At 41.4% G+C, this 22,410-nt stretch overlaps 1 protein-coding gene and 1 long non-coding RNA gene across 3 annotated transcripts in view; both read right to left on the bottom strand.

The window, feature by feature from the left end:
- SGMS1 (sphingomyelin synthase 1) overlaps positions 1-6,285 on the bottom strand; it is a 167,007-nt gene extending 160,722 nt beyond the window's left edge. For both annotated transcript variants that reach the window (XM_067552770.1, XM_067552773.1), the window contains exon 1: positions 5,924-6,285. The gene's annotated coding sequence lies outside the window, so the exon portion shown is untranslated. The remainder of the gene's footprint in view (positions 1-5,923) is intronic.
- A 10,330-nt stretch (positions 6,286-16,615) lies between these two features.
- LOC137156239 (uncharacterized) lies at positions 16,616-21,501 on the bottom strand. Its single transcript, XR_010920720.1, has 2 exons — positions 21,379-21,501; positions 16,616-16,682 (listed from the first exon to the last, which is right to left on the bottom strand). It is a non-coding gene; the product is annotated as an uncharacterized lncRNA (long non-coding RNA).
- Positions 21,502-22,410: the final 909 nt, after the last annotated feature.

Genomic DNA, 22,410 nt, shown 5'->3' on the forward strand with positions numbered 1-22,410 from the left:
GCTAAGCAGGATGTGTCTATGGGCTGTTCAAACTTCCTGTAATGTGCAGCATGGACAGTCACGTTTTTCCACATTGAATCACGTCAAAGGGCTAGAGAGGCCATGTTTTGGGAGGGCGCCAGGAAGTCTGAGATATGGTTGGAGGGCTTCAGATCTATGCGCTGCAGTGTAGACACCAGAGCACCAGGTTTGAGACCAGGTTAGAAAATTCTTAACCTAGGGTGGAATAATCGGTGTAGGTGCTCAAGCCTGGGTTTTCTAACCCAGAGTCTGCTCACTCAAGTCCCACTAACCCTGTGCTTTCATTGCAGTGCAGACATACCCTATAAGTTTAACAGTTCATTTATAATTTTATTTTTACTCTGTCTCTTTTCAGATGAAGGCTCAGCACACAATGCTACCCAGTCACCATTCTCCACTACTCAGAGGTAGGAGATTGTCATGAGTGTCATTTAAAGTTAAGTAAGGAGCATTAAAATTCACAAATGCACAGTACTAATTGACTGGTTAGGCAACAATAATCTGTATTACATTCTATAAATAAATTCTATAAATAGTCTAGGGCCAATTGTAAGATGCTTCCCTCCTGCTATTCCCCTTCCCAAGTACAGACACACACACCCCGGATGACAAAAAAAGTTTCTACTGAGCTCTACTATATTTCTTATGTAAAACACACTGCTTCTAGGGTTTCCAGTATTGCAAGGAGATGTTTATGATTTCTTAAGAGCTAACAGCATGCTCAGCACTGACCACCATAACAAATGTAGACTGCCTACCACAAAGAACTTACAATCAAAGAGACATAAAAGGGAGAGGACAGGACATACTGGGAAGCCTAGAGGAAAGAATAACTGAAGAGCTATGGACAAATGAGGAAGGGCATTTGTTTATTTATATCCACATAAGGTTGTGCATGTGAAACATTAATGGAAATATTTTCATGATTAAGATTTCAATAAAAACATATTGTTTGGATACAAACACATCCCTGCAATTCTGAAAACCTGAACAGCACTGCACCAACAAATAAACAGAGTAAAGGGATAGAAACTATTTAGTGCTGTCTTTTTCCATGTCCAAGGTGATTGAAATGAAAAAATAAAAATACATGAACAGACAGAAGTAAATTAGATTTTAAAAAGTCTATTCAGCTTTAATAAGCTACAGGACATGCAACACTGCTTTCTTTTCATCAATCCTTGATTTCAGAGGAACTTTTGTCTGAATAATAGTATCAGAATAAAGTCCAATGTGGTGCTAGCAAAAGGGGTTTCCTTTTGAAAATATATTTTTTAACTTGATGGGTAAAGATATGCGTGATAAAACCATAAATCACGTAATCAGAAATTTTAAAGAAAGTAAAATTACCAAAGCTATATTTCCATGGAGTGTATTTTAGAGTATATAACTTATTTATCCAGATCAATGAACATTTAAGTAAGCTGAATCCATCCCTATAGACTACTGCATCCCATTTTATCATCCGAAGTTCTTTTTTTTTTTTACCTGCACCGAACACCGCCATGTCTACACTATGGGGATTATACCAGTATAGCCAAACACTATAGCTATGCCAGCATGAGCCTGAAGCGTAGATGCAGCCTACAGCAATGAAAAGAGTTTTTCAATCACTGTAGGAATACCTCTTCCCTGAGCAACATTAGCTAGGCTGACGGAAACATTCTTCCATCGATCCAGCTGTGTCTACACCAGGAGTTAAGTAGGCACAGGTACAGTACTCAGGGGTGTGAATTTTTCACACTCCTGAATGCCGTTGTTATGCCCCCTTAAAAGTATAGACCATGAAATTCTACAAAAAATCGATGAGGTTTTCAGAATTGCCAAAGAGATTCAGTAGTAGAAGTCTCAAAAGAAGTCAGTGAGACTTAGACTCTTAAATCTCTTTTGTGTTTCTATGACTCCCACCTGTGGAAAATGGTGGCATAATTTGAAATTTTGTGTCCCTATCTACCTGCATCAATACCCCAAACACTCACCCATAACTTTTTCCCCAGCTTGAATGGCCTTGCCACTCGGGCACAACTCACAACTCCCTGACTCAAATGGCCCCCTACCCGTTGTGCCCCTCTAATAGCCCTGATATCTGATTGTTCATAGTCAGCTGCAAGGCAATCCACCTCTGCGTTCCACACAGGGGGAAACTTTTCACCTTTAGCTTCACAAATATGGAGCACACACAGCAGAAGGCTATAACTATGGAATATTTTCCTCATTTAGTCTAACTTGCCATAAAAGCATTGCCAGCGAGTTTTTAATCTGCCAAAAGCACATTCAATGGTCATTCGACACCTACTCAACCTGTTATTGAAATGCTCCTTGCTGCTATCCAGGTTGCCTGTATAAGGCTTCATGAGCCATGGCAGTAAGGGGCAGGCTGGGTCTCCCAGGATCACTATGGGCATTTCAACATCCCCCATTGGCATCTTTTGGTCTGGAAAAAAAGTCCCTAATGCACTGCGATCCTCTCCACCTTCCCACAACTCCTAGCAGCACAAAGTGGCGAGTTGCACAGTGGGATAACTGCCCACAGTGCACTGCTCTCACTTTTGATGCTAGAGCACTAACTGTGGAAGCACTTCGGTGACACAATAAGTGCTGTGTGGACAGGCACAAGGATTGTAATTATAGCACTTTTTGATCATCATTGTAACTTGTGTCGACAACACTTCCTAGTGAAGACAAGGCCTTAGTCATGCTAAATTTTTAATTTACAGTTAAACTTCTAAACTAAATATTTAAATTCTACAATAAGTGTTTTAATTTAGTTTATATACACCATTTCCTTATATGCAATAGATATTGATTAAAAATAAAAACCAATGAAAACAAACAGTTCTACATTGCTTCTAGAGTAATATGTGAAAAACAACAAAGCACATGATATAGGCAGTTTGGAACCATAATCCGTTTTCTACACTATAAATCCAGTTTGAAAAGGTCTGGGCCAAATTTAATTCTGTTACATACATATGAAACTGCAGTAAACTCTTAGATATCAATGGGGTCACTCCAGATTTAGTCCTTTGAATTTAACAATGAAGTATTTATCTTCCACTTTCAATCAAATGAAGTTTTTGGTATGTTCTCTCCAATTTCCAATCACTTAATCCATACAAGTATAATGTGTGTCATTCTTATCTGCCAAAATACTACACAAAATAAAATGAAAATCATACATAATTTCAATCAAGAACACAAAAAAACAAATTAAATATAACACAGAGTCCAATTCTACATTCTATTCAATAGCAAAACTCTCCCTGACTTGAATTGTGCAGGATCAGGTCCTTAGTTTTCTTTATAATAATTTGAAAGTTACAAAATAACACTCATGTCATTTTCACCTACTCAGGACTGAAATGCATCAACAGATTTTATTCAACCTCTATGCAATCTGTTGATGCAGACTGACACATTGATGCGGACACCAATCAATCTGAGAGAAAGGATGGTTTTGGGATTAAAGCATTGCACTGGGATTCAGAATATGTAGATGCAATTTCCAAATCTGGCAAGGGATCCTGTATAAATTACAATCCCTCTGTAACTCATTGGCATCTCACTAGCATGGCAGTTCTCATGTCTCAAGTCATAACAAAAACTCTAACAGCAATAGAGAAGTACTGTTTTACAAAACTCACATCTAAAGCCAAATATGAGCTGAAACTATGCCTTGCCTCAGAAAAGAAAGCTTACATCTGACAGCCTTTTCAGTAGTTATACATTTGTTCTCCTTATTAAAAAAACTGTGCACACTAGAAGGCCCTGTAATTTCGGGGCCATACTTCCATTTATCATTTTAAAATGCACATAAGGTTAAATATTTAAGTCAATGTTAACCCGATTTTTGGGGTGTAGGGTGGGTGTCTCTGTCTCCACACACTTCTGCTCCTAACAACAGAAACTAGAAAACTTAAGGTTTCCAGGCACACTAACACTCTACCCACACTAAAAACCCGTATCTGTGGCCCAGTAACACACTACTAGCATGCTATCCCCTACTACAAAGCACAGTAACCATCCCCAGCACAACATCACCTGCCCCCCACAAATCCATGGTTCTTTGAGTGGAAGCAATACCAGGTCTCTTCAGTACAGGCCTTCCCAACAACAACAACAAAAAACCATCAGCCTTCTTTTATGTACAAAAGATGGGAATTCAGATGAGGTCTTTATAATTTGACTCCAACATAGTCCTCAGACAGGGCTATTGTACTCAGATGACCCTTCCTACTCATTTGGAAAGGGAGGCTGGGGAGTTCTTGGCTGGTTGTATGACAATCTCTGAGTTTTTGAGCTAGGACTGCTGAGTCAGAGGGAGCAACACCAGTCCAGGACTCTTTATTCCAGGCCTCCCTTACACAAGTGGACAGCCTCCCTGGAACTGTGCCTCCAACAACCACCAAGAACAAGAAACAACATCCAGCTATCTAACCAGCAGTGCACAAGAGCCAGGGAGCAATCACCAGCTCCCCTCTCCCAAACTCAGCCAAGGAGGAATCGATTCATTACTGCTGCCTTCTTCATTTCATATAGCTCTGGGGTTTGCAGGGAGCAGAATACCGGTAAGCATTCACAGAAGAGAATTCCCACCTATTGCTGAACTCCCAACTAAACCTGAAATTTCATCCCACAGACACCTAGACCAGCTATTCCCATTTCACCGCTCCCTGGTGAAAGCAGAGATGTAACCAACAGCTTTGGCCTTAAGAGATGTCATTCTCCCTCCCTCAAGAATTCAGAACTTGTGACTGCACCTGCTTGTCTACCCCAGGTTGTAACTCAAAACTCATCTCTGGGCCACTTCCACCACTAAAAATAATGTCCATAAAATCCTATAAGCACCTCTTGACAGTAGAACAGTTAGTGAGAAGGTAGTCCTTTTATACACCTGCTTGTTGCAAATTGAGGTTCCAGACACTACAGTGTTAAAGCATTTAAAACCCTGAAGGCCACCACAGCAGCACATTCATTTCTCTCTCTCTCTCTCTCTCACACACACACACACACCCGTCTCCAGCAGCAACTTTCACTTTGGCACTCTAAGCCCCTCCATCCGTCACCTGTGCGCCCCCATCCTTGGCACACTAACCCTCCCCCTCAGCAGCCACCTCTCCACTCTGGCACTCTGCACCAATCCCAATGGCAAACAAGCCCTTCCCTGGCTCACTAACCTCTGCCAGCACTAGCATATCATACCCTAGAACACAACCTCCCCACCCCACCCCACCAGCTATCCTCTGATCTGGTACACTAAACCCCCAGCCTCCCAGACACTTCCCTACCTGCCCTAGCACTACCACATCACAACACTCTCACCCAGCATCCCCACTCCCTCCCCGCACACTGACCCCCCAATACACACCCACACCAGCTGTGTCCCACTGCCCTGCCACAGTGACTGTCCCCACCCTTCCTGGCACACTGACACCCTCCCCACCCTAACAATCCTGCCTCCCTGGCCCAGAAACCTGCCCTAATTCCCTACCCTCACCTCCTGTCCTGGTCACTCACCCTCACCCACTCCAGCATGCTAACCCCCAGCCAGTGCCACAACCACCCCCGACTCGTTAACCATCAGCCTCCTCCTCCCCCCCAACTCAGCTTACTAGCCACCTCCACCCCCTCCCACTAACCACCAGCTCCCCCCACTCAGCTCACTAGCCACTTCCCCCACTAACAACCAGCCTCCCCAACTCGACCGGCTGGCTGGCTGGCTAGCCACTTCCCCTCCACCCCCCACTAACCACCGGCCCTCCACTCAGCTCGCTAGCCATCCCTGGCTCACTGGGCTCCCGCTGTAATGGGCTCTCGAGGGCGCAGCCGGGCTACCGGGACGGGGCCCGCTCCGGGCACGGAGCCCTGGGCAGGATCAGGCCGGCTGGTTCGCGGCACTCACCGGGCTGCGGGCCGAGCCGGGCCGCCTCCTGTAGCCGGAGCCCAGCGCAGGTGGGCGTCGAGGTGCTGGGGACGGGTCGCCGAGCCTACGTGCGCCAGCAGGACCCTCCACGCTGGAGCGCACGGCCGCGGGCGGAGGGACTGACGGAGTCCCCTAGGCGGCGGCGGCGGGTGGCCCGTGGTCCCGTACGGCGAGGGGCGGGGACCCGGGGAGGGCTAAGCCACGTGATGGGGCCGTGTCATCCATCCTGCGCAGCTGCCATCATCCGCCGGGCCGGGGCCGGCCTGCTCCGCCTGCCTCGGGGGGATCCGGCCGTACCGCGCCCGCACAAGAAGGAGCACCCCACGGGACGCCAGCCCACGCCGGCGGCAGCCCAGCCCCGGCCCCGACCCCGGCCTGCACACACAGGGCCCTGTTCGGGGCGGAGATTGGAGACCGAGGGTGCGTGCGCCTTCGGCCCGCTGTGTGCCTGAGCCATGACGTGTAAACACCATAAAGACGCCTATAAAACATACGCGAAGTGTTATTCGATCTCAGGTCTTGCAGTGTAAACGTAGCTTGGTGGAACTAAAGATAAACACAGCCTAGGCGTCACCATTGCCAAGTTCACCCGTTACGCTGCACACACGCACCGGATCAGCCACCAGGTGGCCAGAGTACCAGCCAAGTTATAGAAAGTGTAAATCAGGGGGCTGGGCCGATCACCCCCCCGCTGCCTCTGCCCTGCTGTCAAAAAGGCCAGTTTGGCCTGACCCAGTAAAAAAAATGCCCCGGCCAGGAAACAGGCCACACGCGAGCACTGTGTCTCACTCCCATAATAAACAGGGATCGAAAAACCCAGACCAAAACAAGTGAAAGGCTGCTGCAAAAAAATCCACAAGAGGAATCAAATGGGGTCAGTGGAGGGGAAAATGACACGATATGGAGGCCAAGCAAAAGGGGTGCTGCACACTCTTCTCCGGGCTGAGGTGGCTCACAAAGCAATTTGATGGTTTTAGTGCCTAGCAAGACTCACCCCTGCAAGTCACCACAGGGGTTAGGGACTTGATACTTGTACAGATCCTCCAGACCAGGGCCATGGAGTCACTCAGGGACTAATATAACCTCCAGGAAGTGTCAGGGAGATCCGACGGGGCAGCATAATGCCATACCTTGGTACAGAAACCATAGAGCTGCTTCTTGTTCATAAGTAGAAATGCAGCATCTATCAGCCCCTTCCAGAACAAGAGTCTACCCAGCTGTGAAGGGAATGCAAGAGTGCCCCCTGCAAGAACAATCACTGCAGCAATCCTGTGTAGATACGGAGCACCCTGTTGAGGGAGCACTGGCTGTAAATCAGAGGAACTCATACCCAGAAAATGCACAGATCGGATTCCAGCCTGAGTAGGGAGGGCTGCCACCGACCTGCAACTGAAGCAGGCAGGAGTAAGCACGTGGGGTAAGCATGGTCAACCCAGCCAGGGTAAAAGCACAGAAACATGCTCCTGAGGAGACAGTCTTGCTGGGAAAAAGAGGGTAAAAAAACCACAATATTGTTCAAGAGCCATGGCTGTAAAATGTGTGCTCTAGCTGAACACTTTGCAGGAGTCACCAAGAGTTGAAAAGGCCATTGTGGAATATAGACAAATCCAGGTTTTCTAAGCAACCATGTCCTAGCAAAAACAAATGAGAATCAAGCCCATCTCTCCTGCAAATCAGAGAGTAGGGAAACCACTGCAGAGACTGAATGGAAAAAAAAGTGACCCCCTACTGACCAGGTCAATGACCCCCAGCCTTCTCTCCTCTATCAGCAACAACAACAAAGCAGGGTACAACTAGATGTAACAGTTACAAAAAGTGGTTGATGTGCTTCTGAATCCAGTCCAGGAGTCCTGAGGGAAGGCCCAGACACAGCAGTAAGCGCTCCAACATTGAGGTCATGCAGTCGTTGGTAACCAAAACCCATCTCCAAAAAGAAAGTGCAGTAAGGAGCCAGCACCATTGCTGCAGGTGGCCTTGCACCTTCCTCAGCTGTCTCCCACATCTTTCACCTATATTGTTCAGATAAAAAAAACCCTCAACAGTTTAATCCCAGAGGTGCCCAATTGCAATTGCTGGGACAGCAATTGGGGAGTACTACACTGCCAAGATCCCAGTAAGATCAAATTGTTTTTGCCCTGTTGATTCGGGTAAAGGATACCTCTTCATATTCCTGCAGACAGAGGCAAAGTGTCTGCACATCAGTCTCAAAAGTGATAAAAACTGAGATGTCATCAATGCAGGCTGACAGACAAACCAGGAAACCATCCAACCCCTTGGGCACAGGCAGGCCAGTCAGTTGGCTTCTTATGACATGCAAGAGTGGTTCCAGGCTCAGGGCATGTTAACTCACAGACTGGGATCTGCTATTAGTGTGCTCAGGAATTGACACGACTCTCGTTCGATAATGACAGAAAGGCTTTAATTACTATACTTATAAACATATAAAATGAGCCCCCAAACCAAAAGTCCCGTATATTTTAGCTGCAAAAGCAATTATCCTCACCAATGCAGGCAAGAGGCTATGATGGTTTCTTAGCAGCTTCCCCCGAAAGCCTGGATCCATGGTCTCAGAAGGCAGCTGGGCAAGATGGTAGTTCTCAGTTTCTTGTCAAGAGTGATTCTTCTTCTCTTAAAGCTTGCCTGCTTGCTTATTTCCATTGCTTCTCTTTTATATTCTTGAATCCAATGTTTTTCAAAGCATTTTGGTCATTTACATGAGTAAACACAGGAATTCCAGAAAACAATACAAGGAGGAGAGACCCATGTGCTTTAATTAGTGAAAAGGTGCTAGCCACCTAGATTTGTTCTTTAGCTTCAGTGTTCCACCCTTCAAACAAAGGGGTATTGGGATTGTTGTGATTAAATTGAGCAATACCTGGGGTGGTATCCAGCCATTTGCTTTGATCACAGGGTATTTTGAGAGGTCTGGAGCCATGGAGGTCTAGCACGCCCTGCATTTAACACATTTCTGTTTACTGCATGTATGAGTTACTCCCAGAGGATAAATTCATTAGGGAAAATGGTCCAGACAGAGAGGCAATTAATAAACAGTTACCTTAATGAAATACCAGACATACTTTGAGAATAGAAAGACAGCATGGGTATGTTGCAATGAGAAACAATCACTCCTTTTCAAAATGGACTCCAGTCACCATTTCACATACTCTGCAATATGCACTTATTAATTTGGTAGTTTAATTTTATAAGTAGGCCCATCTTAGCTGAAATTTCACGGTCTACAGGGCAGATAACATCCCAGACACAACACACTCCTGATGAGCACTTCTGCATACTGGAATGCAACAGCAAAGACCCCTGTTAATCTTTAAAACACTAAAAACTTTATGGTACCGTAAAATATGAAGTAACTGGCCCAATCCCTAATGCTTCTAATGTTTTAAAAAGAGAGACAAGTTCAAGTCGATCAAAAGATTTCTCCTAGCCCACTGAAATAAATCCCACATCCAGATTTAAAAGTTTGTGACAGTAAAAAATATAAAAATCACAGAAATGTAGGGCAGGAAGGGACCTCAAGAAGTCATCTAGTCCAGCCCCCTGTGCTGAGACAGGACAGGTAAACCCAGACCATCCCAGACAGGACCAACCTGTTTTTAAAAACCTCCATAACCTTCCTTGGAAGCCTATACCCTTATAGTTAGAAAGTTTTTCCTAATATCTAACCTAAATCTCCCTTGCTGTAGGTTAAGTCCATTACTTCTTGTCATACCTTTTGTGGACATGGAGAACAATTGATCATCATCCTTGTTATAATAGCCCTTAACATATTTGAAGCCCAATATTAGTCTTCTTTTTCTCAAAACTAAACATGCCCAGTTTTTTTTTAAACTTTTCCTCATAGGTCAGATTTTCTAAACTCTTTTACAATTTTTGTTACTGTCCTTTGGACTCTCTCCAATTTGTCCATATCTTTTCTAAAGTGTGGTGCCCAAAATTGGACACTGTACACAGTATATCACAAATTAAAAACAAGTTATCAAAAATACAGAGGTTAAAGACAAAATACATTTGATCAAGATGTGTCCAACAGTCCAGATAGTTTTTCAGCTGATTCACCAAGGCAATGATTACGCTTTTATAATCAGAACAGTGAAAGGGAAATAGGTCTCCAGTTCAGTAAGTCACAGAGGTCCCTTTCTTGGGCTGCAGGGTAGTTACTGCCCTGCGGTAGATGAGGGGTAGCTCCTGCTCTTGGACACACTCCATCAACAATAAAATCTGCCCATAGATTTTTCCTTGTGTTCTTTTGCCTCCCTTATCAATTTTTTATAATTCTTAGTTTCTGATTTATATTCATTGCTATAAACTTCCCCTTTCTTTCATTTTATATGTATAGATATTTAATATCTATACATATAAAATGAAAGAAAGGGGAAGTTTATAGATATTTAATATTTATACACATTTTTGTAGCTGCTTTCCCTTCCCCTCTAAGCATGAATGGTTTCTTAACCAGTGTGGCTAATGGGCATTTAGTAAAAAAATTTAAGCAGTTCCCAATTATCATTCACATTTTTTCCCTAAATTCTTTCTCCCAATGGATTTGGCTCAGAATTGTTTTGTGAAATGGGTCCCTTTTAAAGCACCAAATATATTACTGTTTTAGACTTTAGGCTGGCCTAAATAGATGGAGTCCATCAAGCAGACATCAGTGATAAGTGCTTATGTGCCCCAACCTGACTCAGCCAAGTGTCAACGCTTGCTGGAACCTTCAGTCTAAATTTGTCCTACTCACCTAATCCTTCCAGATGAAGAATCCTTCTTGAAGCCTGTGACCTGACATATTTTCCCCTCCCTCCCCACATTATTTTATGGCACAAGCAAATGTGAAGGCAGTTGTCTTGTATGCTTATATGATTGTATAACATTCATTAACACATAGGCAGGCATATGAAAGATGGTCTGTCTTGATATCATTTGTACAGTGTCTGGAGCTTTGGCTACAGAAAAGTTTCCCATTTTTGGCCAAAGTAAGTGTCTGACTAAATACATATATACAAACATTTTTTCGATATCCTATTTGAAATTTCAAAGCACAGAATCCTATACTTTCAAATGATAGCTCTGTCCTAGCTGGTTTTAGTTACCATGGCTAAAGAAGAATTTTATTGCTTCAAATGATTAAACATTCTTGTCACTGAGGAATGATTTTTCCTAAGTAATTTTAAATGCAGTTTGGTCCTTTTGGTAGTTTTCCAAATTGACTGGATTATGGTCTGATTTTACTGAGACTCAGCACAGTTAGTTTGCAAAAGTAAATGCGATAGTTACAGAGAATGGTTTCCACGGCATCCATCAGAGACATGACTACATCATTTTCTGGGATGATTGCCATATTTCCTGTTGTAATTCAAGTGGTGGTGGAAGGATGAATTCTGGAGAGTCTAGAATAGATTCTAGCTCTTATTCCTATCTATTCCTTTTCCTCTATTCCTTTTCCTATCTATTCTGGAGTTTTCCACATGACATCATAATTAAATTTCATTCTATTTCTAGTACTGCATTAGCACTTGCCCCTGTTCCATTTCTCTATGTCTTTTTCCCAAGATTTTCTTAAAAGAAATAGGTTTCCTTACATTGACGCATTTGGGAGGGTAATAATCCAAAAATTGGCATAATCTCATTAATAATTTAGGCCCTGATTCAATAAGATACTTAAGCAAATTTAAATATGTGAGTAGCTATATTTACCTCAATGGGAGTTAAATTTATATCCATAGGATTCTATTTACATCAATGTGCTTAAAGTTAGGCTCATAATTAATTATCATGCTAGATCAGGGTCTTGTTCCTTATTAGCAAAACTTCAAAACTGGATGAATTATGTCCATAATTGGATGCTCTATTCTTGTCTCTGCAAAAAGCATGGTTTATTATTGCTTCCTTAATACATATTCTTCATCTTGACTATAGATGAAACAATCGGATTAAATGGATTCCACACATAAAAGATTTCTCCTCAGTTGTTTCCCCAATGTCTCAAAAAATGCCCTTATCCAAGAGTATGCTCTTGGATCCAAGAAAGCTTCTACAGTCAGCATATCTGCAAGATTATCTTTTAGGTAGCCTGTTATCTTTTCCTTTAGCATCAGGCTTCTCCAAGTAACAACAGCTCACTTCAAACAGCAAATACCTTCTAGGATTCTATGGATTAACTACCTTTACAGTGATCTCTTTGAAGATCACATTTAATGCAGACAAGACCTTCTAATTTTTATATAATATTTAAATACATTTCTTTATGGAATAATAAGGTATTTTTGAGAGTGTTTTGGACAGTACGAAGAACTGCAAGTAGGGTAGTCAGGTCAGAGAGTGGGAGATGTGGAACAGAATAAACCTCATTTGCATGCCAATATTCTACAGCCCAAGTTAACCTCCCGCATGCCTCGTCTACAGTAAGGTTTTTTCTTAAAATCTCTGACTGTTGCTCTGGTAACAGTACAGCTCCACCAATACTGACAATGGTAGACGTGCTAAAGTTAGAACTGCCACTTGTGGTTTTGTCACCTGGTTGCCTAGACCTGCTGCTTAGTGCACTAGTTATCTCCCAGTCTCTTTGATAGAGCTGTCATACACACTGGCCATTGACACATTTACCATTCTGTAACCCATCACAGTTATTAGCCATGGCTATTTTATTATTAAAGAAAAGATTAAACAAACCAACACAAATGATAAACCAGTTACTTCTGTTACAATCTCTTCTCTGTGCCTCTTTGTAGGAAGCTCTTAGCAGAGATGACACCTTTGCGAGTACATCCACCGTTGGTGGGGGACATTTTTCTTCGTAAATTGAGACCAAGGTCTTAGTTCCCAAAATTGTTGCCAGTTGTATCAGAAGAAAACAGAGTGTTTATAAATAAGCAAAAGATTTTTTTTCTTAAGGACCTGTGGATCCTATTGGTTATTACTAATCACCAGTTTGCAGAAGAGCAAAGTAAATAATTTTACTAAATCCTATGAAAATATATAAATCAGTCACTTCGAATAATCCATTTAAGGAGTTGTCTTGAGACAGGCCCATAAATAAGTATTAAGAATCTTAAATCCAATTGAATCCTACTATTTTCCGAGTTTGGTGATTAACAGGAGAAACTGTTAATATCTTAGGTATAACAGCATTTCCATAGCCCACTAAAATCATAAGTTTTTAAAAATCTAATCCCTTGGTAGTGTCTTAGTTAATGTCTTACCACCAATATGTGTTGAAGTCTTTAGAAGGTTTTCTTTGGTTGTCTTGCAGTTTCTCTGGTATTAGTTTCTTTGGGGTTTTTTGAGCTGTCTAATGGCAGTTTGTAGAAATGGACAGGATAAGTTGATGACTGCTATCCTCCTTAAACAAAACATCAGAGTGTGTGTAAAATAGAATACAAACTGAAATGAGCACCTCTTCTCCTTCCGATTTTCATGAAATTATAGGAAAATAAACCCCTTTCAGGCTTTTTTAGATTTAAAATTGGTTCCTGTCATCTTTTCATTGGCTCAGTACCTTCATGGGTTGTTGTTATTGGGAGCCTCGTCTTATGAACACGCAGTTTGTTAATACATCTATGCATTAGGGCCAGGTTGTAATTCTTCCTGACAGTTGTATTTCCTTTGTCATCTTTGTGGCAGGAAATTCCCAGAACGTCTTTACATTTAGAGTTTTAACTCTTTTTATTCAGCCCATTTTCTGAGATATTCATTCAATTTTATTAGAGTTCAACAGGTAATGAAATTGTTTTCAAGTAGTACAAACATCCCTGGTTTGTTTGTTTTTTTGGGTTTTTTTTTTTTTAATTCTCATAATAGCCTTTTTAAAATTAAATAATACTTAAAAGAGTCCTTACCTTAAATAATTATTAAAGAAGTTGTTGACTCTTAATCATCTCTGCAAAAATTGTTATCATTTTTGTCTTCTTGACTTGGGTGGGGGAGTTGCTTGAGTTTTCCAGATAGTTAATCAGTTCCCCAATGATATCAATATTCTATACCTAAATGACTTCTTACATTAGGATTAGTTTAGCAAGATCATTAGATTCTATTTTGGTACATAAAGCAATTTACCATTTACATAGCTATGCTATTATGAAATTACATTAGAAGCTTTGCATTTAGCTAACATATTGGCAAGTAAGCATTTCTCTCTCAAAGGTGTTTGTCATTTTACCATTTAAGAAATAGACAAAAAGTTTAAAACATTTCCAACTATTTTTTTCCAAGAGACTTTTTTGAATGAAGTTTTTAGAGTGATTATAAAAAATTCATTTCAACAAGGGTAGTTCTGGAATTCTTTATGTGGGCTTATATACATATTTTTCTTGGGATCATGGGAAAGCCCACTTTATAAAAACTAGATCTATTGCTCTGGCAACACATCCCTACATTATTTTTTTACACAATCAGGTCTTTTCTTAAGACACGTATGTTTTACATGGTTTGCTTTCTTGAGATAAGGATTACATTTGTAGCACACTTTTTTTTTTTTTTTTTTTTTTTTTTTTTTTTTTTTATACAAAGGGAGATGTCCTGTTCTTGATAAGAAATTCTGGTTTAGTTACCTTTAGAGTAAATGGTATTTACCAGTTGCAATATACAATTTGCAGTTAATACTCTTAATAAATATTCTATACAAAGCACCAATCACACATCCATTTTTCAAAACATAGCATAAATGACATTGCTATAACAATTAAAGCAAAATAGGAATGAAAAACAATGCATTCTGGAGTTTGTATAAACACTCTTGGGGTAATAAACATCGCCTTTGCAGTGACAGAAAGCAGAACCCTCCTGTGATTTCTTTTGATTAGCTTGAACATTTATAACCACCAACTAAAACAAACAGGTAGTGTTATATTTTCAAGCATCCTTGCTACACATACTTGTAGTTATCTTAATATTCAGCAAGGGTGCAGACAAGTTTATAAAGGTCTACAATTATAAGAATAAATTATAATTTTATTAATATGGTTTTTGCATCAGTATTGAGGTCTCTCCACAACAGCATATTCTTCTGCCAACTGAAAGACACAAGCCTATTATGCAGAGGATGACACTGATCCTAGAGTTGTAGTAGAGTTTGTGGATGTCCTTTCTCTGGATATGATCCAAAGCTCATTGTCTTCAATGTAGAGACTCCTATGGCTTCAATAGGCCTTGAATCAGGCCTTTTGGGAAAAGAGTGTCTGCTGAGCTGTTTTTAGAGTTTGTACTACAATCTACTTTCCCATTCACACATATCATCACATAAGGCTGGCTAAGTGCCATCCCATACGGAATGAAGGTGCTGCCTGCTGAAGACGGAAGGAATAAAAGCAGCAAAAACTAGCATGGAGATAGCATACATGTTTTTTAAAAAATGAAGATATGACTGTTTGCTCCTCTGTACTATCAGATTAGCATAAACTTGATTTGTGTTTATTCTAGGCATTCTCTCTCCAAGTTTCTCCCCACAATACAGGAAACTCATATTAATTGGCAGTTGGCTTTAGCTTGCTAAATTAAAAGCTAAGCTTATGCATCACTGATAGCCCAGGAATTTTCAGTTTAGTCTGTACATTTTCCACTATTTCCAGAATACTTCACATAAATTTCCTTAGTAATTGTAAAGGTATAGTTCTGTAGTCTAAGCCTCAAGTTAGACAGACCAGCACTGCACTGTTTTGTGCACTGTAGCAATTTTCACATCCTTAAAATATTTAAGGGGCAAGGACTGCCTTTTTGTTCTGTGTTTGTACAGCACTTAGAACAACGGGATCTTGGCCCATGATTAGGGTTTCTAGGTGCTATGATTATACAAATAATTTAGAGGACAGCACGTATGAAACTATTCTCAGAACAAACGAGAACTAAACATATGATAAATGGGTGTCACATGGCACACGCATAGATATGTCATGTTTAAAAGAATGTCAATGGAACAAAATATTGACATAAGATAACGGTCTGCTACTGCTAGATAAATGCTGAGGCTCAGTAGAAAACTTATTTTCAACAAGTGCAAGTTGTTTCCAGTTAGTTTATTTTGCTGCTATTGTATTAAATGATTAATGTTTTAGGTGCTGTCATTTTTGCTGATCAGTGACAATGCTCATTGAACCTTTCTTGAAAAATTGCATTCTGATTGTCACAGATTGTACATTTTTCCTATATACTTTGACCACTTAGAAAAAATTATAAACTGTATTTCTGTAAATAAATTTTTTTACAATTCGTTGGAATATACTCTTTAAAATATCGGCAAAAATGAGGTTTTCTTGGGGAAATGCTGCTAAATTTGAAACACTTATCTGACAGGACAGTAGCTATACAGTAATGCATCACCGTGTAAAAGACAAAAGAAGGAGAAAGAAAATGGAAAGAAAGGAAACTGAAAAAACTAGAGAAGGAAGTGAAAAAATGGGAAGGCGAATGAAAGATGACATGAAAAGCTTTAAGGTGATCATATATATATGTATTTAATATTATTCATATTCTGGTAGTATCCCTGAATGTTCATGTGTATTTTACATATATAGGAAGACACAGCTACTGCCCCAAAATGCTTGTAATTAGGTATCAATTGGAAAATGTGTCATTTCCACAGAAAATTAAAGGCAGTCACACAGTTCCCTAGAACCTCTTGTGGTCATCTAGAGTTGGACTCATTCTGAGCATTTTCAGTCCCAATAAATAAATAAACCTTTTAAAGTAAAGCCTTTCCTGTAGAGTCCAGCCCAAATACTGGCTTCTTCACCTGTCGAGAAGGCACAGTACTTACTATGTTTTTTGTTTTTTAATATTTCTACATCAGGTCTTTGCGACAGTGGTGGTTGGATGGGAATGATTGGATGGAATATTTCTGGTGGGACAAGAGTTCAGTTGCTGCTCATTGCTGATTCATTAGATTCAAGTGCCCCTTAGAGCAGGGATTCTCAAACTTTTTTTGGGGGACCCCCTTTGAAAATATTTCAGGCTGTGACAACCTCACTGCCAAAAAAAAAGTGATGACCTCCCCCATGCCCTGCCACCGTTACCAGCATGCATGGGGGCTGACAGCTCGCAACCCCCGCCTTCCCCCCATAAAAACCTCCTGCTGATCCCTTGAGCAGTCACACCCCCCAGTTTGAGAACCTCTGCCTTAGAGCTTAGAGGAGCAGAGAGCAGCAGTACTCAAGGCTGAGCAAATACTTTCCATTCCCCACCCATGTAGCCAAGCTGTACAGCCTTCAGTACAATGCCAGGAGTGTCGGGAGGAGTTTCTCAAGATATATAAAAGAAAGAATGAAGTTCTGGGCCTAGGGGACCGCTTGGGTTTACGATTTATTACAAGGAAAATAACATGCATACATTTAAAAAGGCTATGAGAGAGAAAGTATACAGATTATCAATAAAGCCTCCAGTATGTCTTCCTTTACATGTATCCCTAAAACACATGCCTTCCCAGAGAGCTATACCCTGTTATTTACCTCACAGTGGAGCTGGTAAAATGGATGACAGGAAAAAAAAAATGTGGATCTAGAAGTTGTGGCTCTAAACCAAGGTATGCTTACTACTATCACTACTCTGTCACTTCATTTTGTTGTGTCCCAGTCCATCTTCTACATCTCCATGTTCAATCTAGACTAAGATTTCTGGGCTGGGACTTAATGTTCATATTTTCTGCATTGCCTATCCCAAGCTTTCAAAAGGGAAATGGAAGGAATTTTTCATCCCATGTACAACATGGTACAAGTGGCTAGGTGCGGTAGAAGGAAGAATTGCCTTCCTCTGAAGTATCAGGTATTAGGTGCCAGAGACAAGTTATTAAGCTTCATAGATTACTTAATTACATGGAACATGAATTAATCCAGTGTGGCAAATCCTGAGCCAATTTGTCAGAAGTCCATCCACTCAGCATAGAAAGCAATGGTGCACAAATATAGGTGTGCTGTGTCTAATCCAATCCCCAGTTTTCGTATGCAGAAGAGTAGTCACACTTTGGAGAATGTAAGGCCCTAAAGGCTTTTACAGACCTGTGCCATTCACACTAAGTGTTTCCAGGGAGGCTTCCACAAACTCCTTCTGCATTGACATTTGCGTGTAGAAATGCATAGCTGATTTAATTAGGCCATTCTACAATCCAACACCCTCTTGTGAAACATATCCCTTGTGTCTGCATCACATGATGAGTGGCCAAAGAAGTAGGAATGTGAGCTAACTGGCTAACCTATTGCTTATCTCTGCACATGAATCTTTTCCTGATGCCTTTTCTGTTTTCCGGGACTCAATACGTGTTTGTTAGCATTACAATAGGCATGGGTGAAACCTTAGTCAGTACTCCTCGATACAAGGGAAAGAAGAACAGACTAAAGTGAAAAGACATTTTCTCTTCTCAGATTATTTTTCCTATTATTGCACACACAGATTGTGGCAAATTAACTGCTCTCGTTAGGGGAAAAAACCATAATACAGGGTTTTAGGTCAATTGCTGTGGCACCACACGTTCTCTATTACATGTCCAAAACATAAGACCTCCTACTTCCTTCAGGCCAAAATTCCACAAGACAAAAGGAACATTTTTTTCCAGCACACACCTATGTTTTTGAGAAAAGGCTTTTTCTCATAGCCAATTAGATTGCAAGGCCTCCTGGCTACTGTCTTTCATATTCATCTTTTTGTTAGCTTTTCAGCTGTTAGTTTACATCCCTGATCCTCTGAAAACCAAGTGTATGCTCCTAGTTAGGCATGTTAAGGTTCCCCTCAAGAATCAGTCCTACCATTCATTTTTGCTAGCTGTCAAATCCTATTTCTCTTCCCCTTTGCAGTTCCAGTAGTGATTTAAATGGCGTCTTGCTGCTGGGGAGGATTTTAACCTCACTAGCTAGTGTAGGATTTATCTACTGGTCACAAAGGTATTGTAATTAAAGGCTGATTAGTACCTTCCCCTTCACCCTGGCTGAGCTGGAGGAAAAGAATCTAGACAGTGAAGATATAGGGTTAACCTGCTGCATGCAGGAAGTCTGCAGTAGGTGCAGTAGAAGGCTGTACAAAACAGTGTGCTGAGGGTAGGAACCACAGGGGCAACTGCATGTGCACAGCAGGACGATGGTGTAGGGGGGAGCCTATTGGCACTGTTACTTATATCCCTGTATTGAACTACAACTGGGCACAATTTTTGTCCAAAATTATTTTTAGACCTGAAACCTTTTCCCCACCCCCAGAACTGCCAGCAAACTGAGAAGGCAAGTTATTCGCACAGCTCTATACAGAACTGTTCCCAGGGCGGATTTAGGAACTGTAGGTTTGATTTTATTTGTAACTGTTAAAGTAACTGTTCCTAGGGTATGTGAATCATTAATTTTCTGGCAGCCTTAGTATTTGAATCCCGTTACTTATCTGAAATGTGTGTCTATGGGGATCCAACAAGGGCTGGAGACTGCTGAGCCTAGTGCTTAGAGCTAGAGCTTGTCAAAAGATCAAATTATTTATAACCATTACTGAAACAGTTATTGATTTTTTTTCACTAAATATTTTTACCTGGCTTTCAGTAAATGAAAAAATTCGATAGCCATTTTGATAAAAGTTTTCACTAAAAATATTTTCAAAAAAGTTGGCAGTTTTTCACAAAATTTCAATTTTTAAAAAAGGCCACTTTTCAAAATGAAAACCTCCCCTCCCCCGCCCAAATGGTTTTAAAAGTTTCCATCCTGCTCTACCTGGAACACTAATAGCACTTGCCTCTAAGTTCATAGTGCACAGAGCATGCAACAAGCACCTAGTATGTCTTCACTGAACAGTTAACCTGGGCTCTTTTTCTGGTTTCAGCTTGAACCCACACCTACCATCCAGACATAAAAAGATTTTAACTGGGTTTGGAGATGCTAGCTTATCTGACTGGGGATATAAATTAGAATCTCAGCTCCACTTTAACTTGTGCTGGCACCTGCCCACTTCGCAGTGAGGACACAGGCTCAATCACTCTAGTTCTGATAATCATTCAGTGCCTGTCCACAGTCCTCCTCCCTCCCTTTTCAAAGTACAGACAAGTTCTCTCAACTGACTGGGAAAAATAATAGAGCATATCGGTACAAAGAACCATGGGATATGCTCCCAGACACACATGGGTGAATGTACGAACAGTGAGGACACAGTAAAGAAGGGATGGCTGTAGAATGGAGGTGCTCAAAGCAAGGCTAGGCTAACCCAGGCACTCAGACCCAGCCCAGGTACCAATCCTTGATTGTGAAAAAACACACCCCTGAGCAACAGAAGTTTTGCTGGCATAAGCGCTTGTGTGCACAGTGTTATGTTAGCAGGAGACGCTCTCCCACCGACATAGCTACCGCCGCTCATTGAACTGGTTTGATTATGTTGACGGGAGAACTCTTTCCCATTGGCATAACATGGCTACATGAGCATGCTTACAGAGGCACAACTGTATTGGTACAGCTGTGCTGCCGTAAACTTGTAAGTGTAGACATGGCCTAAGTGTGTGAGTGTAGGAAAGGTGCTGGTAGCTCCTTTCCTTTACAGTGAAAAGCCAGAGTGTCAATATGTATGTTATGGGGCATTGCTCAGAGAGGACAGAGCTAGTCATGGAGGCGTGTACCTAAACTCTGGTTTTTCTGGTTTTCTGAAGCTAGAGATTTGCTGAACTCAATGTTATGGAAGGGCATGACCTGGCATTGGGAAATCTTAACTCTATGTTAATTAAGGTTTGTGCCATTTCATTTCCTAGTATTTTTTAACAGAAAGAAAATGTGTTGGTAGGTCATTGTGGCAGTTATGAACAGCATGCAGGTCAAGTAGACCACAGATCCTGGCCCTTCTTCCCCCTGCTTCTTTGCGCCACTAGCCAAACTTGTCCCTTCTATTCCAGCCACACTCCCAGATGGCCCCCCCACCACACTATTTTGTTCAGGCTTCCCCTCACCCCAAGTGTGGGGATGGGTCCCTGAAGTGTGCACGTGGCTGGTGTATCCAAGTTTCCAACTGTGCTTGGCTTTCAAATTCTACTTTCCCCTTAGGAATGATGAGGGAACCCAAAGGCTCTTCTCAGAGCCACATCAATTTTCTGAATAGAAGCTATATTCTGTGCACTGCCTGGCCAGTCTGGGTGAGCCCTCACATCACCCCCAACCCCGTTTACTCTGGGTAGGTGCAGCATCCAGCTCTACTAATCCAGGTGGCTCAGAGAAGTGTGAAATGGCCCATTCATCTCAATGTAATACTCTCACCTGAATGAGAACAACTCTCAATGCAACCCCAAACCCCTCTGACTCAATTACCCGATTCTTCCACCCCCTGAAATGCCCCTTCCCTGGCAGGAAGCATTCATATGTCTAATTATTTAAAAAAAAAAAAAAAAAGATTACATCATTGTTCCCCTCCTCCCCCCAACAAAGAAAAAACAAAAACAAAAAATCCAACCTAACCAACCAAAAAAACCCTGACAAATTATTGTAACATACCTTCCAACTTTTCCAAATTTCTGCCCAAGGTAGGACTCAGACAGACACCAGCTGGTTGGACCAGATGCAAAGAACCACTGCTCTCCTCCTTGAACTATCCAGCTGGTATGAAATTTTAAAGTCTAAAAATCCCATTAACATCTCTGTTAATACATGATCAGTGTAAGCTACTAGGCACATGAGCTGAAACTCTTAGAAGAGTTGAGCTTTAAATGGAAAACTGGCCTTAATTTTAAGGATAATAGATCAATAACTCTGCTATAATGCCATCTTTTGGCTTTCGCACCAAGCCTCTCAATTCCCTAGCTCAATCTACACTAACAAACATGTCTCCATTTCAGATTTGCTGATAATTTATTGCATTGTTATTCAGTCTGTATGAAATAGTGCTGTTTGGCTTTCCTATTAACTAGCACCTGATTTTGAAATGTTTACAAGATTTCTTCTTTCCATGTTTCGTGTAGGCTCACACACCTTCTGAAAGCAGGTGCCAGAAATTCTGCAAATGGAAGAATGAATAGAGAGCAAAAACGGAAAATGCCCACAGGATTAGAAACCCAGACAATAAGTGAGCAGGAAAAAAAAAAATATGTGCAGCCTTGCCCAAGAAAGATATAAACAAAGGGGAATTTCAGGATTTGTTTTCAGGATTATTGTGCAAATATAGACTGAAGACAGAATTCGCAATGATCCAAAAGTGCCTATGTCTGTGAAAATTGAGTTTGTATCGGTCTATCCTGTGGCATTGAAATTATTTTTGAAGGTGCTACAAAAGTGTTTTTTTTATTCTGTAACAGAAGCCCAAAGCTACTTAAAGTGGCACTGAGAATTTTCGGTATTTGCGAAATCAACTTCTCCCATGGAAAATCTCTTGCTCCCTCAGAGACGTGTCTTGAATCTCTGAAAGGATCCCCTCATGGAATTTCTCTCCTTTCATTCTCTTGGGGACAAGTAAGGTTTGTCCACCCCTTCCTCCTTCCCCACCCCCCACCACGCTTGCAGAGCTGGTTGTGGGATCCTCCCACAAACCTA

Source organism: Emydura macquarii, unplaced genomic scaffold (assembly GCF_026122565.2).
Source record: "Emydura macquarii macquarii isolate MOO-44397 ecotype Brisbane River unplaced genomic scaffold, CSIRO-AGI_Emac_v2 contig_1390, whole genome shotgun sequence".
NCBI lineage: Eukaryota > Metazoa > Chordata > Testudines > Chelidae > Emydura > Emydura macquarii.